This window comes from Anopheles funestus, chromosome 3RL, assembly GCF_943734845.2.
Source record: "Anopheles funestus chromosome 3RL, idAnoFuneDA-416_04, whole genome shotgun sequence".
NCBI classification, from domain to species: domain Eukaryota; kingdom Metazoa; phylum Arthropoda; class Insecta; order Diptera; family Culicidae; genus Anopheles; species Anopheles funestus.
In genome coordinates this window covers 15,845,487-15,864,359 of record NC_064599.1, presented here as the reverse complement: position 1 = coordinate 15,864,359, position 18,873 = coordinate 15,845,487, and the positions used below count along the sequence as shown (strand labels likewise).

The window sequence follows — 18,873 nt, the reverse complement described above, 5'->3', positions numbered from 1 at the left end:
GTGAACCTCGCCTACTCGCTTATCCCTGTCCATCCGCCTGTTGGATTATTCTACGATCGTTTCATGATAATAATCCACAAAGCAACGATCGTTTGCCACGTAGAATATTGGAATGGTTTTTTTTTTTTGTTTCTTCACATTTTTGTTGCCTTCCAACCTTTAGACGTTACATCTACTGAGAAAGGGTTCGATGCTTCGATCGATTTAAAGCAACAGGAGCGCGAAAGCAACATACCAGCGGATGGTCAATAATTATCCAGTGTACACGCGCACGGGACTCTTATGACGCGGTACGCGGCCATGCACGTATCGAACTTTTCTAATCTTCAACAATTACCTCAGTGTGATATCATCGTATCGTAGCTGGGTTGCTTCAAGCCATGGAAGAAGCTTCCGTCGGTTTAGTTTAGTGCTCCTGATGGGTAACGCAATCCCAAAACAGTACATGCCGTGTACCATACTTACAGGTGGCCATTTTATTCTTTCTTTCGCGCACAGTGAGCCTTCAGTTTTTTTCCTTGCTTTTCCTTATTTTGTATTTTTTTTTCTCTTTGTTTGCTCTCACACACAAACTCACATGTACATTTCCGATCCCCGGGAGATGCTTATGGCAGGACGGGATTTTACGCCCCGCAGTAATCGAGCACCGTACAGTTCTAGATTTACCGGTTTGGTGCTATAAGAAGGACAAGGCTCCGGTCAGGTTCGTATCGTACCGCATCGCATTGGTCCCTACAAATGGCCTACAATCGAATCTCCACTACGGAAGCCGGTACGACATGTTGCCCGTATGCGGCATAAGTACCCATTGAATGGCCAGTTCGCTTTTTTCCCCGTTCACTCGCTATATTATTATTCCGTCCCAATGTGTGCCGGTAATGTTTTATCGAGCTGCTAATGAAGATCCACCGTATCCAGCCGGTTCCAATCCGGTGCAACGGGAATTGTTTTTCAAACGATCCGTAACCGTTTTTTTACTTTGCTTTTGGGACGTATAAAGAAAACTAGGTTTGGTACTCGTGGGATGATGAGACGATAAAGTGTATTTGTCCACTCGGTAAAATCACGCTCGCTATGTTTGCGACCCAAGTCCTTCGATTGGCAACAAAAACTAGCAAAGAATTAGCAAAAAAAGATAAAACACGCTCACAAACGCATATGATCTAGATTGAGTGCGTACGGCCTCTAAGAAGGTCCTATTAAGCTAATTTGTAAAATATGCCGTGCCGCTTACATACCACACGAATGTTACCATTTTGGGCCGAGTCACGATCGCGCATTATCAATTTGTATCACCCCTAAACGCATTCCCTACACGGTCCGTATGCAAATGACCCCATCAGGCCAGTAGAGGGAACCGGCCGTCCATCGAAAAGGAAGTGATCGTGCTCCAGTTTTTGGTGAAGTAATTTCATTTTCGATCGCAATTCCATCTCCAAACCTGAACCGACAAAAGCAAACCCGATCGGAATGCGTGTCCACTGTTCTCTGTTGGTTGGGTTTCGCGCTTCTGTCTCAGGCGCGTGTTGCTGTAAAACAAGACAGATAGACAGCGAAAAACGAGAAAGCATTGTGCTATTGTTAGGAAGCTGAAAATCCACAAACACAAAGCGCAACACTGATTAGACCTAACCGGACGATGAACGCGCGCGCTTTTGATTGGAAATGTCAATTCATTCGATTGACAGCAAAAACCCTAAACAACCGATAGCAGAGAGACGGAGATCGAACTAATGTCAACCGGTGCTAAATCTATGCCGGACTTCATCGTACAATGGGGCGGCTAATTTTCAATCAGCTTGGACGATTGGTCCAAAAGCAAAAACATTTGTTTGTATGCAGATTATCAGACGTCAGCAGATTCAGGCTTACAAATAGCAGAAACTTTCTACTGGAGATCACTACCCCAAAAACCGATGGTGGTATAATAATCTTGTCCAGGATGTTTCAATAATAATTCAATTTTGTTTTGCTTGTATTGGTACGATATAATGCGAACGTTCTGGGAATTTCCCAGCATCAAGCCAGAGAGATGATTATTAACATGTAACATACTTAAAAGTAGTTGTTTTGAGGATGCTTTTGTGGCCCAAGAGTGTGTTAAGTGGAGCATAAGTTTTCCGTGTGAACTACTCTACAGTTCATTGGAATCTAACCTCCAAAATCTCATGCTCAACTATTTCAGAAGAAGTTACTTCTTGAAAAAAAAAACTTCCTTCAATACTCTTGTTAATTCCAGTAGAAAATAATTCTCCTTTTACCGCTAAACATTTCCAATAGTGCTCCGTGGTTGGCTTCTAATGGTTCACACCGTACTGCAACAACCCTTGACCACTTGATGGTATTTGAACTCAGAACCACCTGTGCTCGCCATTGACCCTTGAAGGTTAGAGTACTCGCCGGTTGGCTGCTTGATGAAGTCACTACCGTTCTCTTCACGGAAGCTAATCTACCAGCTAAGGTTTCTGCTACTTGTTAACTCAACCCATCTCCCAAGCCACGAAACCGTTCGAGATTTCTTCAAGTGAGCAATTGAACAAGATTCTTAGCAACTTCTTCAGCACCGGCCAAATGTCTTGCTGCATCGTTTCCCATGCATGTGCTGCACTGCGGAATGAAACAGTATTTTGTAGCCCGTTCGATTATTGTGGCATAAATTGTACGATCATTGCAATGGCACCGGATTGGCCACTTCAATCCCCTAAAATGACCGCACTCAAGTGGTCTTTTCTGTGGTTACATGCACTATTAAACGGAGTCTCGTTTTATCCCTTTTGCCGAGGTGCAGCACCGGTACCGGGTTTCCCAGCTCAACAGCAAATTAGTTGTTCCTGTCAGTTTACGATTATAGTCACCTTTCGGACTGAAGTGCCGACAAACACACCGAGCGGACAGCATCAGAACGGGACTGTTACTACACTTAGCCGATCGTATAGCCATTCCCGGACATCATATCTTCGGGGATTTCTGTTGCGCCGGACGAGTATTTGCCATACGTGATTATCCAACCGGACAGCAACTGGGGCTAAACCTGGGGCTGCTGTAGCTTCTGTAGACGACGAACCCGAGACTACCGAATGGTGGTAATTTGAGCGTTTCATTGAAAGGTATTGTTGGTAATTGTGTTGATTATCTAAATTTTCTATCGTTAGCGATCTGTTTGATAGCCGCTAAGCTGCACGAACTGTAAAAAGATTACTTTGAGCTCTCTACCTCACACCGGCATTGAAGGCATACAAAAAAAACAGGTGCTTTGTGGGGTTTAGTGTTGCCAATCTTCAACCACCTTCTGGCCTGGTTCGTTCGCGGGGAAGCAGAAACTTCACCTTTTCGGTACGATAATCTGCAACACCGGTATGTTCTAGTGGTGGTGCAGACAGCGAGAGGCACCAAGCAAACTATTAGAATTATGATTATTATTATGTAGTAGTTGATGATGCCAGTGCCCCATCGCCAGTGTACCGTTCTGGCTTGGTAGTGTTGTTGTTTTTTATGACGATGATCCAGCCAAATCCACCCTTGTGCTTCGACTGACGACTGACTGGCGGCGACCGGTTTGCATAAAACTTTGCAACCTGCCCGGGATGAGTAATATGTGGTGCAATAATAATAAATCACTCAATTTATGGATTAATCTATTAATTCGTTTCGTTTGCCGATCACGATCGTACGGTTCACGATCGGTAGTGATGGTTGGGATGTGCTAAAGTTGTTGAACTTTGCAACCGCCATACAGGGAAACCTTTTCCTCCGATCGACCATAGGTATGCCATTGATAATCGATTTTTACAGCATACAGATAAAAGTTTCACACTTTCTTTGCCGAAAGGTTTCACCGTTGCGTTAGGTAAAAACCAAACGTTCCTCTAGCCTCTACGCTCACTCGTAGCAAAATGTATTTTAAATCAAAAGACACTAAGCGACGAACCCGTTTTCTGCATGGCAAATCTAATCTCATCATTCGTACCCATTCCGTTTCCCTTGTTCGTCCTGCAGGCTGCATTCGATGCTGCAAATTAAAAGACCAAAGTCCCCGGAGGCTTCCCCGGTTGCATTCATTTCGCGGTGGACACTTTTTTCTTTCGCACCAATAAAAAAGCAGTTATTGAAGTATTTACTTTTAATGGCTGTCGCCATTGCCGGTGGACCATTTCTTCATGAACGAAACCTATCACGGTTGCAGTTACCACCGCACTAGGTCTGTGGCGTGTCGCCAACCCGAAACGACCCCAGCATCATCTTGAAACAGGGGGATTTTTTTTTTAAATATAAAATTTCCTACCCATCACCCGAGATCACACGAGATAGCAAACGCAATCCTACGCAATTCATCTCCTGCTTAGCGGTCCACTACGGCCATGCCACGATCGAACCAGCTATATCGACAACAAGTGCAACGAGTTTTTTGTGAAACAAGTTCCATCTTCCGAAGGTAAAGACCCACAGACCGTCTGGTGGATGGGGAACGCTAGATAAGTTCACCCGTACCGATTGTTGCACTGCAAAAGACTCGTTTTTACTCCCTAGGTTGATGATAAAACCAGATTTGAAATTGGCAACCAGCACCAGCAAGTTCAATGTTTTCGCTTCTCCCGTTCCAACCTCTCGCAGCAGTCCATTTTGAAAATCCCTTCCGCGCCTCCGTAGCTGCAAGCAAACGGAGAAGGCAGGATGAGCTAGACCGCTAGCATATATAGACATCGTCGCATTGCTAAGATCCTGTTACTGTTATCCTCCTACGACGCAACGACCAGATAACACCCGCTCACCATCGTACAAATTATGTTGCCCCAGATCAATATTTCAATCGGGACGACCACCAGTCACTTTGGCGGAAGAAGCTCGGAGAAGCGTTTGCCGTTTTATGCAACGTTTCGGTGAGTAGCATTTCGACCCTATTTGCAGGGAATTGTATGACCATCCACCCGCAATCGAGAGCCCATTATGTAAATTAAATTATCTTCCTCTTTGTCTCTCGCTTCCCGCTTCACTCCTAACACGTACCGTCACATACGTGCGCCGCCGATCAGATTTCTGCAAATGGTTGTATGTCTAGTTACGGCCATACGTTCACCACGCAAACGGCCGCACTTAGCAAGCGATCCCACGGGATCGATAAATCTGGTCCGGTTTCGGGTTCTACGAGCGAGCGACAATGCGACGTGATAGAGCTACGGCGGACGATTCTACGAAACCTACATCCTACTAGCAGTTACCGAAGGCAAATCGAACCTGTCGTCAAAGGCGAAGGTCATAATTTATGCAACGTTTACGATTTTATTGTCTTTACTGTACTGAGATTAAGGAAATAGCGGAAGGAACTGTAGAAGATGGGCCAAGAAGAATACTCCGCAAAATGGATGGTTAATAACTTTTTTTTTCGCCTGCCTTCCCACAGCACTTGCCTTGATCGATCTGCCTCCGGGAAATTGCTGAAACCTTCTGCAAAACCCATTTTCCCGAGAACGGCAAGAGATTGACTGGAAATTGATTGTCAATTGAGCTGAGGCGTGGGGATCTGATCACGACCTCCATGCGATCGACCCCGTCTGAAGCTTTCATCCGGACGACAACGGACCAGCCAAGGTATGGAATGCATAAATACCCAGCCAGTGTCATTCTTTCGCCGCCTGCATAAATGCACAATTTTTCTTCCGGTACCAGGGATGGATGGTACGATGGATGGACGGCTCAGTGATTGCAATCGGATGTTTAGTGAGGAAGTACGGAACGGATGAAGAAACTGAAACTGGTTCTCTACCCATCATCGGTTGTCGTTGGCCGTACAGATAGGTAAGACTTGTTAATTGTCGACCGTTTGACGACAGATCCACCGGACACGATCGCTGATTGCTTCCGTTGATTGCAAAATAATATCTAAAAATTTATTCCTTTTTTAGCAGAGTTGAGGCCTCACGATAGAAAAATAGAACTGGTTGTGTCATAGATGATAATGTAGAACAGGTCTTTTAACGTCTTTTACGCAAGCTTACCGGTGAGTAAAGAAACATATGGTGATTTTTGAACTTTTTTTGAAAGACTGCTATTCGCGGTAAGACACGAACCTCGCAAATATTTTGTCACGTTCAAAATATACCTTCGTTTTTTTTTTGCTACATTCCACTGTTGATCCTTAATTTATTCCAAAAGGATTCAACCAGTATCGCCATCGGAACTGAACATAATTACACCACTTCCTAATGCCTTGCTAATTAGCGTATCTAGTTCATGTTAGTTTTATGCTAACTATCCCGCGTCTGGCATGGATGACCTACCGAGTCGTTCCATTTACCGGTAATATTAATATCTTCTAAACGGACACCATGTGCCAGTACGGCCGGAAACGATGCTCACGGCAAAAGCCATACAGCCTGCGCTTCTACTTAACGGTGCAAAACAGTACCATCTTTAATGGCTTCTTTCCTGTCTGGTTCTATTGTGCAAAACCGTTTTGCACACATATCCTCGCTTATCAGCCGATCGTACGAACATGCACAACCGCCGTGCACATGAAGCCACGCGGAATAAAGACGTTTGCTTTGCGAAAGGACAGCCCAAAAACTACACTGCCACATAAAAGCTGGCCACGCGTGCAACCGCGTGCAGAGCTTCTGCGGGACTGCCGCGAGTTGAAAGAATAAATTAAGAAATTAACGAACCAACGTTATGACTTTATGGGTTGGCAAGAGGGTTTTGCGATTTTCCTCCTGTGCGAGTACGCGTGGAGAAGTAAATCCGAAAAAAAGAGCGAACCATCCTAAAGAACGTTGCCCACAGTCGTCGACGTAATTGGAAAACAAATAAAACTCATACGTGCCATTCTCCTGCCAACGGGGTTTGGAAAAATCTCCTCCAGTGCGTCGTGGACTGGGCATGTGGAACAATAAATCAATTTTACTGCCCGTAAAGGCCATCTTTTTGCCAGTGGTTTGTACTGTGCAGTGGGATCGGAAAACAGTGCTGACCCAATCCGACACGAGGTACACCACCACGGCCGAAGGTGTCCATGAATGATCTCCGAGGGCATTGGGATCATTGCTATTTATTTTGTGATGCTATGCGTGCATCCACACATTTACTTGGAGGAAGGGGAGAAAAAAGGGAAAGCAAATCTTAATCCAATCCGCACAAGTGAAGATGCTTGATTTTGTAATGTGAAGAGTTACAAAAGTGAGGACCCAGCAGAAATAACACCACAGTGTCCAGTTTTTCCAGTTCAGATCGTACTGTAAATATCGGCGGTGTTTGCTTGTGCACCCGCAGCGTGGAAAGTAATTTACAGGATTTTGCAGAAACGTTCGCAACACTAACATCGGCACCGTTGAAGCGGGTAGATTGACCCTTCTGCAGCATATCGTGCGACGGCATGCAATGCCACCATCGTTTAACACAGCGGCGGGAAAAATGTTGCGTGTTGCACATGAAATAGGATATGGCATTATTTGTTTAGTCCGACATAAGGCATAAAACTAAACTCTAAGCAGGATGAAAAGAAGGCAGGGAAGAAAAAACAGGGGGAAGGGATTTAATCCTGTTAGAGCAGACCCCATGGTAACCCCCATTGACACCATCACCGGGGAGAGAGTTACGAGGCAGAGGGTTTTCGTTTTATTATTTTCCCTGACCAAGAACTACATCTTGTTTGGAATGCGGAACAAAATTGTACCTATTCCTGAGTGCAACGCAATTTGTCTTCGCTACAGGTTTTGGGTAAGAGTAATACTGAAGATGATTCTTCCTTCATAGGGGTATGGTTTGCGCTGAAAAAATGTTCACACGAAACTCCACAATTTGTAAAGAAATTCAATAAACCAAAAGTAATATTTAAATGATATATTCTTATTCCAAGAATTAACAAAACCGTTCTGATTGATTAAAATTTACATATAAATATACACATCTGTATGATAATTTCAACTTCTTAAGTATACAATGTCGTTAATCAAAGGCAGAAGTAAATGTCCATCGACGTGTAAAATGCGTTGATTGTTTTGTAGAATAAATTCTTCTATGAAAGCTTCTACAAACTTGTTTCCACTAGGCAAGCACGTCCAACAACTCCAGCTGGATAATATCCCAACAGTAGCTCTAGCAGTCCAACACAGACGCAAATTAATAGCTCTTATCAGTCATGAATATTTATGATGCGCAGCCACGATGCACTTCGATCAAGAAATTGCACTTCAATACGAACGCCCCTGAATAAACTAGGCAAGAATTTTTGCTATTTGTTTTTGATCAATCGTTTCTTGCTTGTTGCCTTCGTAGTACCTCCCTTTTCATCGCTGATTTCATCAAAGCAAAAAAAAGGAAATGATGCGTACACCATTAACGCACCATCAACCTGAGCCGGGTTTCGCGCTTGTTGCCGCATTGCAACTCGTTCTTGTTGTACGCTTTCCGTGCGTATGCAACCCACGAACAACGCAACTCAACGCGTGTGTGCATCTCGATTCTACCAGCAAAAAAATGCAACGACACGTCATCAAGATGCCAATCTGGAGCGAATCTAACTGTGCATTGTAGCTTGAACGTCACCAATGTCACCGAGAACAGAATATCAAACCGATGCCATTTAGAAGGACGCTACACATTTCGCTGACAGATCGGTAACGAAGTTCAATCACATTCTCTCGTTCCATCACTCACCCCAGATCCTGGCCGTCTGCTAGCAGAGAAACTTGTCTAGCTGGTGGGTTTTTGTTTTGGTTTGAAATTCCGCTTCTACTTCGAGTGATAAGCAGTACTGCAGTGTGTAGGTCTGAAAACGGAAAATTGAGAGAAAATAAGGTGGAAGTTAATCATCGTGCGGTGACAGTTGAATCGCAAACCTAAGCGGGACAGTAAAATGTCATCGAATAGAAAGAGATAATTTCATGAAAGTACTACTACACCCGATAGAATCTGGCTGCCTTGGGTTCGTTAGGGACCAATCGACACCTTTATAAATAAATCATGCGAAAAATGCTCAGCAGATGAGCAACTATTTTATACCACTTAAAGTGATGCGTTGTTAATTCCGGCCAGATAATGGGCGATGGAAATACATCACCGTTGGTGGGTAAGAAAAAAAATTGGTTATGAATTTTATTAACCCACTTCTTTTTTAAATGTAATACATCTCTCTTGGTAAAAGTTTCTTCTCGTGTTGCAAAACGGCAAAACTATTTCCCTCATAAAACCATCAATCAGAAGCTTATAAAGATACGGATGCATGGTTAAACCACTAAGCCACGCTTGAAATGTTTCATCACTTTTGCAAAAACCGACCGAATGCAACGATTCACACTATCTCAACGCCATCTTTAGACCCGGCTCCTAAACCCTCAAACCCTGATGGCGTGAAAAACTGGAAGGATTTTGTAGCATGGCCGTGAACGTTTGTGTGATTTTTCACGCCTGCAAAAACATTTCGCTCCGATGCTGCAGCCCGATACACACCGTAAGGATTTGCTGGAGAAATATGAAGAAAAATGATCACCCCGTTCACCCACGGAGCCAGGGATCGCGACGGCACCGAAACGGGGGTTGACAAATGACCAATTAATATGCAATTCCTGCGCAGGGCGCGTCTGCCACACAAACACACACGCTAAACCGACCGCGGAATTCACTAGATGCACTTATAAATATTCATTTCCCTCCGGCTTTTGCACAGTAGAAAGCACGTATAATTATCATTAAAATATCATCTAGCGAGCTGGGCGATCGTATGGTTCTGCAAAACTGCACCATCTGCACGGTTCGGTATGTAATCGGGTGAGAAAACATGTAGCAAAAAAAAACGACAAAGCACTAAACCCAAAAGACTAAATCACAGCAGAACAGCGAACCGATGAGGGTTTAGTGTTTTCTTTTACCCCAAAGAACCGCTGAACATCTCAGTACTGTTTTGTCCATCCCCGTTGCATATCCATCGAAGTGATGGTTAATCGACCAAATGGTCACCATCTTCTTTGTGGAAGAGTTTAGGCACGGAATCTCGATCCGTTAGGATGGAAGATTACGGAACGGTGTGGATACGGCTTACGTAAGGACGTTTTGTTGCTACCGATCAAGGTCGCGCCACTTGGACTTGGTACGTCCGGAGGGAATTGCAACAGCAGTCGGCAAACCTCAAATGACTGTTCGAGATGCAGAACCATATGGAGTGTATTTGTGTGTGGTTGTTCGTGATTGCCGTTTGTGAAATGGTGGCTATTAAAATTATTTAAACATTTGATATTTCTTTTGCAACTTATCTTACCGCCCATGACCGGACGCGGACGATTGGATTGCCGTTGGGAGCGTATTTTTTTTTCTACCACCCGGCTTTTTGCTGGACTGTTCAGCTGAGTAATGGGTATTGATCCCGCCAGGCAAAATGTTGCGTTCCATTAATAATGGAATGCAATGCATGGAAGGAAGAAAGAAAAAAGTATTACCCTTAGTGGGATTTTACGATTTGAAGATAGATTCAAAGTAATTTAACAGAACTGATTTACACCACATAAATCTATAATATATTTAAATTTACGGGTGATTAAACTAAGCGAAGTAAGATGATCGTAATTTGTATTGTAAACTACATAATAAAATAAAATTACGATAGCTTTTTAAATTTAACCTTTACGATAACTTCAACCTCCGTTTCATACAGGATTAAGATCAGGATCGCTATCATTATCATCATCATCATCATATGATAAAATTACTTTGTACAATGTAGCAAATTAATCATTCGCTTTATTTCGATCATCAATCAGTTTTTTGTGTCATAATATACCTGCTAGAAAATGACATCAATCACCTTTAGTGTCAAACAAATGTCAGGAGAAATGACAACTCGTTTCAGTGTGTCAAACATGACATGAAGATGACATCTAGTGATCTACTATTAAAGTGTCAAACATACGTATGATTATCTTTGTTTTGTAGTAAAAGCTATTAGTTTGTTAAAATTATATCAATTTTAATTTTAGGTTGTATTATGGTGAACTTTCAGCTTGAACTCTACTTGTTCTCCTAATTACAGCGAACCTTATTAGTAAATCGTAAAAGTTTGCCTAATACTTGACATCATGCCGTATACTATAAATAAACATTCTTAAACGCTTTTGCCATCAAATATCAATTTTAAAGGCACTTGCAGCTCACATAAATCCCACACAACTGCCATTACCTTTGCTTCTTTACCACTTGTTCACGAGCGTACGATCTCAACTCATCCTCACGCTAACGATCCTGTCATTTTATGTAACAGCACCGAACGGGAACCACCATATGATGGTTTACTTTATGGTTCATAAGAAACGACCGCAAAACGACTCGTCCTGTGGGTGATCATATTCAGAGCAAACGTTAGATTCTGTATCACCTGTACCGCCTTCCTAAGCAAATCTACGCTCTCCATAGCTAATGCCTGCAATCGTAAAGAAACCCTTCTTCACCGCCATCCTGAACGTTGAAGAAACCCCCATAATTGTTGTAACAAATTCGTACCATTTATTAAACGGTCAAGCGAATCGTAAGGGGAAGGAATGAATGTAAATCCAACCCTCCCGCCCGCAGGATGGGAAGGGTTTTTTTGCCAATGAATTCCGAAGAATAGACCAGTTTTTCCGCTTTTCAACGCGTTGCCACTGAGCATAAATTCTTCCACACCGTAACATAAATCAAAGCTCGGTGCGACGATGCGAAGGGTAAGCAGACGGGCGATGATACTCGCATGTTTGCCGCAAAAAGTCGGAAGGACCGCGCAACTTGGTTGGACTTGCGCAACTGGCTCGCGCCGAATGCGCGACGTCCGCAGGTTCGGGATGGAATGAGATCATTAGTCGACACGCCAACTGCCCTTGCCCTTGTGCGTTGTGGGGCCCGTTTGCACTGCACGACGCGTCGCGAAGGACTACCGGACGGAACCGTGCAAGTGCATAGGCGTAATGCGAAGAAATTGCAATGTACTGGGCGACGCATGTTGCCATACCCCGTTAGTTCTTCGGCCTTCGCACATCATACTTCCACCACGGGTTGAAAGGAATTAGGAAGGGACGCTAGGTGCAGTAATCACATGCAAACGAGAGTAGACATTTTGCGGCAGGGATGAGCAACCATAAAACTTTGATAAAAAAATATTTAATACACAATAGCTCTAAAGAGCCCCGAAGTTTAACAAAGTCAATTATTGTTCATTTTCTTTAAGAAATTCAAAGATCTAAGTAATATCAGATCAGATACCCAGGAAAGCTCGAATATCTAGTAAGTACAAAGACAAATAACGAAATTACACCCAAAAATGGTAACCTCGTTCCCTGGCAAAAAAGGCATATTTTCTCAACGTTCCAAACCAAAATAGTCAACGTTCCAAACCAATATTTAATATTTTATTTTTGGTTTAAAAAAATCACAAAGGTAGCTTCGAGCTTCTGGGTGTACTTCCATCTTCATACAAATATTAACCTCTTTACAAAGCTCTCAAAAAGCATTTTAAATATAATTTTTACAATAACTTCAGTTGGATTGCTTACCCCTGGACAACGAAGAAGCGCATCTTTTGCTGCAGTGATTTGTAGCATCCAAATGTCGCTCCGGTTTCTTACGTATGCAGATGGGATACAGTTGGTTGTGGCGTTTTTTTTTTGCTGCCTCTCAAGAGGATTACGCGTGGTACAGTACAGAGCAACATCAGCAATGTGCCGGAAGATATATGCTGGTACCGTGTCGCACGACGAGGATCGCACCCTTCGGTGAAGGATGTGGAGGTTAATTATGGCCTGCTACACGCACGGCTTGTCAGCCTGCTCGATCAAACACGCTGCACCGTGGTAGTTCCGTGTGCCGTGTGATTTCATTGCTGTCGTTAATAATCAGGTGACAGGCGGCAAGGTGATTCGTTTGTGATGCCTTTCTGGATTCCGTTTATTGCTTTCGTCGTTTTCTCGCTCTAAGCAGAAGAGGAACACCCCTGAAAATTCACATCCTAATCACGAACAACCATCCTTCGCGCATCAACGCATCATCACTAGCGTTACACGTAAGTAAACCCTCTAAAACCTTTCCCACTTAACAAGCTTACGCATTCAAGCGCTTCAAGAACCGATCGCAACCGGATGCTGGACAGGAAAGAAGAATAAAAATCAAAACGGGAAAACGACGCAGATCGTTTTGCTACCGTGCATTTGATTCTTAACAGCGGCACGCAAGAAAACAAAAATGCCAAACGCAATGCAGGATGCGTACGATCGATCGAGCCCATTACGACGCATTCAATTTCCATTTTCCCAACCCCGTACGTCGTATCGGTTCAACTGTCCGCCCATGAGTCGGTGGCTTTCCGCATACAGTTGGAAAATGTTTCCTTCCGCTGTTTTGAACTGTTTAGCGCCCGGGCTTGTGTGGTTGCGAACCGTGCTGACGAGATTCGTTGCGGTTGTTGCGAATGAGGTTCCAACTCGGTTCCATCATCATCATCATCGTCGAGCAGCATGCCGTAATAATGCTATAATCGATTTCAATTAGTTCCGGTTGATTTTTTCGGTTTGCTCTTTTTTTTGTTTTCTTGCTGCTTCTACACATTGCCGAGTGTATGGATTTTGTTTTCTTCAATGAGTTGAGTGGTTGGATGCTTTGCTATGGGTTGTTTGTTACGAGTTCTGCCTTTTTATTGTGTGTTTATTTTGGTTTTATTTGTATTGTATAGCTTTGAATAATTTTGGACAACAAGACACAACGAAATTTTGTTTTTTAACTCTACAATTATGTTATTTAAAATGGGAGTTCTTTACAATACATTAAGATTACATCTGTTACATTAAGATTGATACATCTGCGTTTCTTTTGTTGTTTTTTAAACATAGAAAATTGTTTCCCAAAAAAAGATTAAAAATTGTGTTCATATTTGAGCAGACCCCACAAACACTATACAAACAAACTCAATAGAAAAAAGGTTTTTTTCCTTTTTCTTTCCTTTCCTTCCTTTTATCGCTTAATCTAGTACCGATCAAGAATTATTCTACAGTTGTTAAGACAATTGGTTTTTAATTTTATGTGCTGTCGAATCTTGCCACCCATCGCCATCGAAAACCCGATCGTGAGATAAGAATGTACTTCGGGTGTGCATGGAACTCTCCGTTGAAGCATCTTAAGCAAAACAACAAACAAACCAACGCACTCACACATCACAAGCGAACCGCCCAACCGCCGATCGATTGCTATGCGGTTTGGAATTCAACGGAAGCTGCGCCAGATTTATCGATCGAAGTTTGCTGCGGGCTCTTTTCCCTAACCCTTGCACATGCAGAAACATTATTCGCAGCAAAAGAAAGATGCTTCAGAAGATTATCGATTCGTCCGTGCTTCGCTGGATCACATTAAGCTACCCTATTATTTTATAGTATGCAAATAATGCACCATGATACGCGACGCATCCATTGGCGGCTGTATTGTTGTGTTCACTATCAGACAAAACCCTTGCAGGAATTGCGCCTCCGCACTGCGCAAAAGATTGGAATCGCAGCGTACCGTAAAGGCGACGTGTTGGCTAATGCTCACCCGAAGGGAATTTGTCCGTCCAAGCAGAAACCAATTGACCTACGCATGTCGGGAAGAAAGGAAAGATTTTCAACCATCCCAAACTAACCACCGATTTCCACCAGCGCAGTAAACCGTTTCCTTTTTGGTCCACAGTTTCGTGCGCGTAATACGGTACGGTTAGGGAAAACCTTCCGAAACGGAATCGATCTTCGAACGGGCGGATTGCATGAACCGGAAAGGAGTAAAACTATTCAGCCCGAGAAGCAACCACCTCGCGGTGCTGGTGAAAATCTATCTCATTTTAAGAATGGATGAACGATCGTTCGTTGACCTTCGTCGTGGAGTTCCAACCACCAGTAACAGCACAAACCAGAAAAAAAACCATGCTTGATTCGGTATCGTTCGGTACTTAAAATCAATCCAAAGAAATGCCCCTTCTCCTTCCGTGGGCTGATGGAAAGCTGCAAAACTCTGAAGCACAAAAGGTTCAACGACCCCCGGGGGAGAATAATTCGGACAAAAAAACCCCAAACGTACGTATTTCACGAGCTAAATCTAAACACTTCCGGCACAGGCGGCAGCAAAATATCTTACCAAAAAAAATGGGGGAGGAAAATGTTGAGGAGGTTAAAAAAGAAGTACGGTATGCCGTGAATCATCGCGAACATCCCTGTCTGGGCGCAGGGAGAATAGGAAATAAATAACCAAAAACCAACACAAAAAAGTGTACACATGGCTGGAAAGAAAGAACAAATCTCACTATTGGAAATTAAACTTTTCGATGGATGATGATCGCAGGGAAATTGCATAGAAAAAAACAACAGATGGTAAAGCGATCTTCAATAGAGATACAGCAAAACAACAGGCGAAATTAATGCGTTAGATAACTTTGTTACTTTGTATCTAACCGACAATGCGTGGAGAGCTTGAAAACAACATTAATTTTTCTGATTCTGTTCCTAATCAAAAGCACAAATTCTGCACTCCACTCGTTCACGATCATGTTTGCGCAGATATAGCGCATTCTTTTGAGTGATTAAATTCTTCCTTCCTGAAGTGGACGCTTCATCTCCACATGGGGCACTACTGCATACGGTGGCTAATTAAAGGTTTTGATTAAATTTAGACATAACCACCTCCCACAAAAGGAGATGAGCACGGCGCAGCAAAGCCACATTCTTTCACCGACCGGGCAAGTTGATCCCGTAACACGATCATGCGCTTCCTTCTAAGTGACAGCTACCCCTTATTTTTTGCTACAACCATCCCTTATATCGTATCGAGATCAACGAAACAGCATCCACGAAGAGACTTCGTTACAAGAAAGCGGGGGGTTCGTCGCTTGCAAACGAAAGACTTGGTCATGTTGAGATTTTTTGCCTTATATTTGTAGGACACTCACTCTGTGCATCGGGTGCGTGTATCTCGCACGCGGGATGCTTTACAACGCATCAGCAAGTGTCCGGTTTTCCATCTCACAGTGTTACACTTGTATCCACAATGTGTTCTTTAGGGGCGCGCGCGCGAGCGGTTTGTACCCGTCGGGCAATCAGCTAGCAAAGCAGCTGATATGGCGCAGTTAGTTAAGGTTTACACCCTTGGGGAAAACGAAGTAGCAAATGCTAGTCAGATGCTGTTATTTTGCTGATTCCACCCGCACATCGGGATTCCTCCCGCATTTGCCACTTAACACAGATTGGCAGCTTTATTGGTTTATTGAACGAGTGGTAGCGATCCGGGAAGAGATCACTGAACGCTTTTAAATTGTATTAATTTGTTTGTTGGCTGATCGTGGTGGTAAGGGTGTCCACCAAAAGGCGCACTCTAGCAGAACGTTGACAGGGAACGTTTTAATGCTTACCCGATCAGTTGCAATTTGCATACATCCTATACTAAGCCCCACAAATCACAAATGCAGGAAAAATGGATGAAACGCTAGGTCTATTATTTATTTCTCATCCCCTAGCGTGAACAGGGTACCGTTAGAATTTTGCCAAATCTATCACCTCGTCTAGGGTGGAAAACACAACGTGTGAGGGACGTGCCACATCTGCACTACCTTTCCTCCCACACTACACGATTGATAAGCATCGCATGAACTTCCGGTTGTAGTTTTACAGTTAATAGACAACCTGCGCGTATGGTGCAACTGTTCAGGGTGAAATAAAAAAAACTATAACTCCGCACGTACCGTAGCGTCCAGCAACTTTTACAATCTCGCGATCGCGCGGAAACATAATTGAAGGTGAAAAATCATCGATGCAAAGCGAATAGACATGACTCCCTCGGTTTGGAGCTGATCATCGGAGCTTTGCGGAATTCCAGTTGTAAGAGTTGTTTGCTATTTTGATCAATTTCACTATAGCAGGGAACATGATTACATAACCAGATGCTCATCTGTCATCCCGTTTTATGCAAAACAATCGGGATTCAACAGGGGATGAAATGGCATTCTAACTCCCCAAGGGGTGAAAACTGGTGGAGATAGTTTCGAATCTCCCGTGCCATGCAATGCTGGAACAAATAAAGAGTAATGCGAACAATAGACGATTCTTGATGGTTTGAGCGGTGGGAGGGATAGGTTGCCGGAAAATTCATGTTGTTCCCGTGGGGGCGCGCAATATGGTGAAATGGCGCTGGTACGGTAGGGCTCGTACCGAGCGATCATTGACACCTGTGACTGTGGGATAGAGAGAATGCGTTCCAAATGGATGAGCATACGGCTGCAGCTAAGCGTATGTGTGTATGGCTGCTGTTCGGGATTTACCAGAGGGTGCTGAGCCGTGAGAGTTTAGATTGAAGATCTCGTGGCATATTGTAGATCAGTTCAGCCTGTTGAAATGCACACTGGGATTTATTCCTTTTTACTCAAATGATTTGATAACATATAGTTGAAATAAATATAATATAAACTTATTTTCTATTCCATTAAAATTTCACACTCTGTTTTGTAATGCGTTTTTACTTCTAATTTTCTGATTTTTCCTCCATGTTTATCCTAATTAGGCTTAAAGCTGCAAACCACATCCACGCATCGGAAAGTAAAATCTAATCACTCTCGCTCGCTTGCATCACACTCATCAATCGATACCGAAAACCGGTGCCGAATGGGCGTTTGTTTCTTCCCCTCGCAAAAAAGCGTAATCTCTCGCACAAACGCCCCCATCGCGTCTAATTCATACTTCAGCTTATAAATAAAACATTCAGCGATACTGTATGCTCAACTAACGAGTAACGAACGTGGTATGGCGATGGTAGTGGTATAGATAATAAGAAAATAAAGTTTTAACAGGAAGATGGACATGGCTTGAATTTCTTGAGAGAGAGAGAGAGAGAGAGAGAAAGAGAGAGAGAGAAACAAGAAAAACAAATAATCTTAAGGTTCTATTATCGTACGCAGTGGTGCATTACCGGCGATTTGAAAGAAGAAAAAAAACGTATACCAAACTAATGAAGTTCCATGCTTTTTCTTTCCCATTTTTTATTCTCCTGTTTGAAGATTATTTCGTCGATTTCAACCAGTATAAAGCGCACATCGAACCCACTGTTCGTCCATCGAAGCGCAGAGCAGCAGCAGATGGCCACTCAGATCAGAAAGCGAAACACACTAGACCCATCATAGCCCAACACGGTAGAGGGTGTGGAGGTAACTAGTAACGGTTGGGAGGTAGGACTAGTGTGCTGTTTGTATGATGTACGAGAAATGTAAAAATGAATGAGAAAGAAAGATAGAAAAAAAATTACACAGCACGTAAAGATCGCCATTGTGTGAAATCATTCCCGGCCGTAGTTCAAGTAAATAGAATAATAATCGGAAGGCGAAATAATAATTTCGAAGGCTCGAGTTTAATGAACGACGATGTGTGCGCATGTTTGCTTTTCATGCTTAGATTCCACGATCAGACTGCTCCAGGTCTATTTCGATTCGACGCAGTTTTGCTAGAATGTGCGGCTTTTAATGAAAGCATTTGAAGGAAAGTGCTCTTGGGGTAACATGGATTTCCCGCGTACTGGCGAGCTGATCGTACAATGAAGCAGGCAAATGGAATTGCACGAAATTCAACAGGTGGCCAATGGCGAACGTATCGGCGTTCGGCGGGATAGAATGCAAATCATAAAAACCCAACGAAGATCAATTGTTCGCTGCAAATTTATGTACGATCGTTTTTGGGCAGCTGGGATTGCGGGATAGGTACTTCAGGTCGAGATAAACGGTGAACTTTTCTATCGAAAAGACCGTTGGATTTTTTTTTTGTTCCACTCAGAAGGCTTCAGAATGCAAAACTTGGTACCGTACAGCGATTGAATGAGTTTTTAGAAAGAGCCAGTTGCACAATCCATTGCCGAAATGAAGGGTAAAAA

At 43.2% G+C, this 18,873-nt stretch overlaps 1 protein-coding gene across 2 annotated transcripts in view; it reads right to left on the bottom strand.

The window, feature by feature from the left end:
• LOC125768558 (uncharacterized) overlaps positions 1-18,873 on the bottom strand; it is a 77,555-nt gene that overhangs the window by 46,505 nt on the left and 12,177 nt on the right. Inside the window, exon 2 of one of the 2 annotated variants that reach the window (XM_049436388.1) lies at positions 8,650-8,761. The gene's annotated coding sequence lies outside the window, so the exon portion shown is untranslated. Of the gene's footprint in view, positions 1-8,649; positions 10,520-18,873 lie in introns of those variants that run through there. The other variant, XM_049436389.1, reaches the window with a different exon arrangement.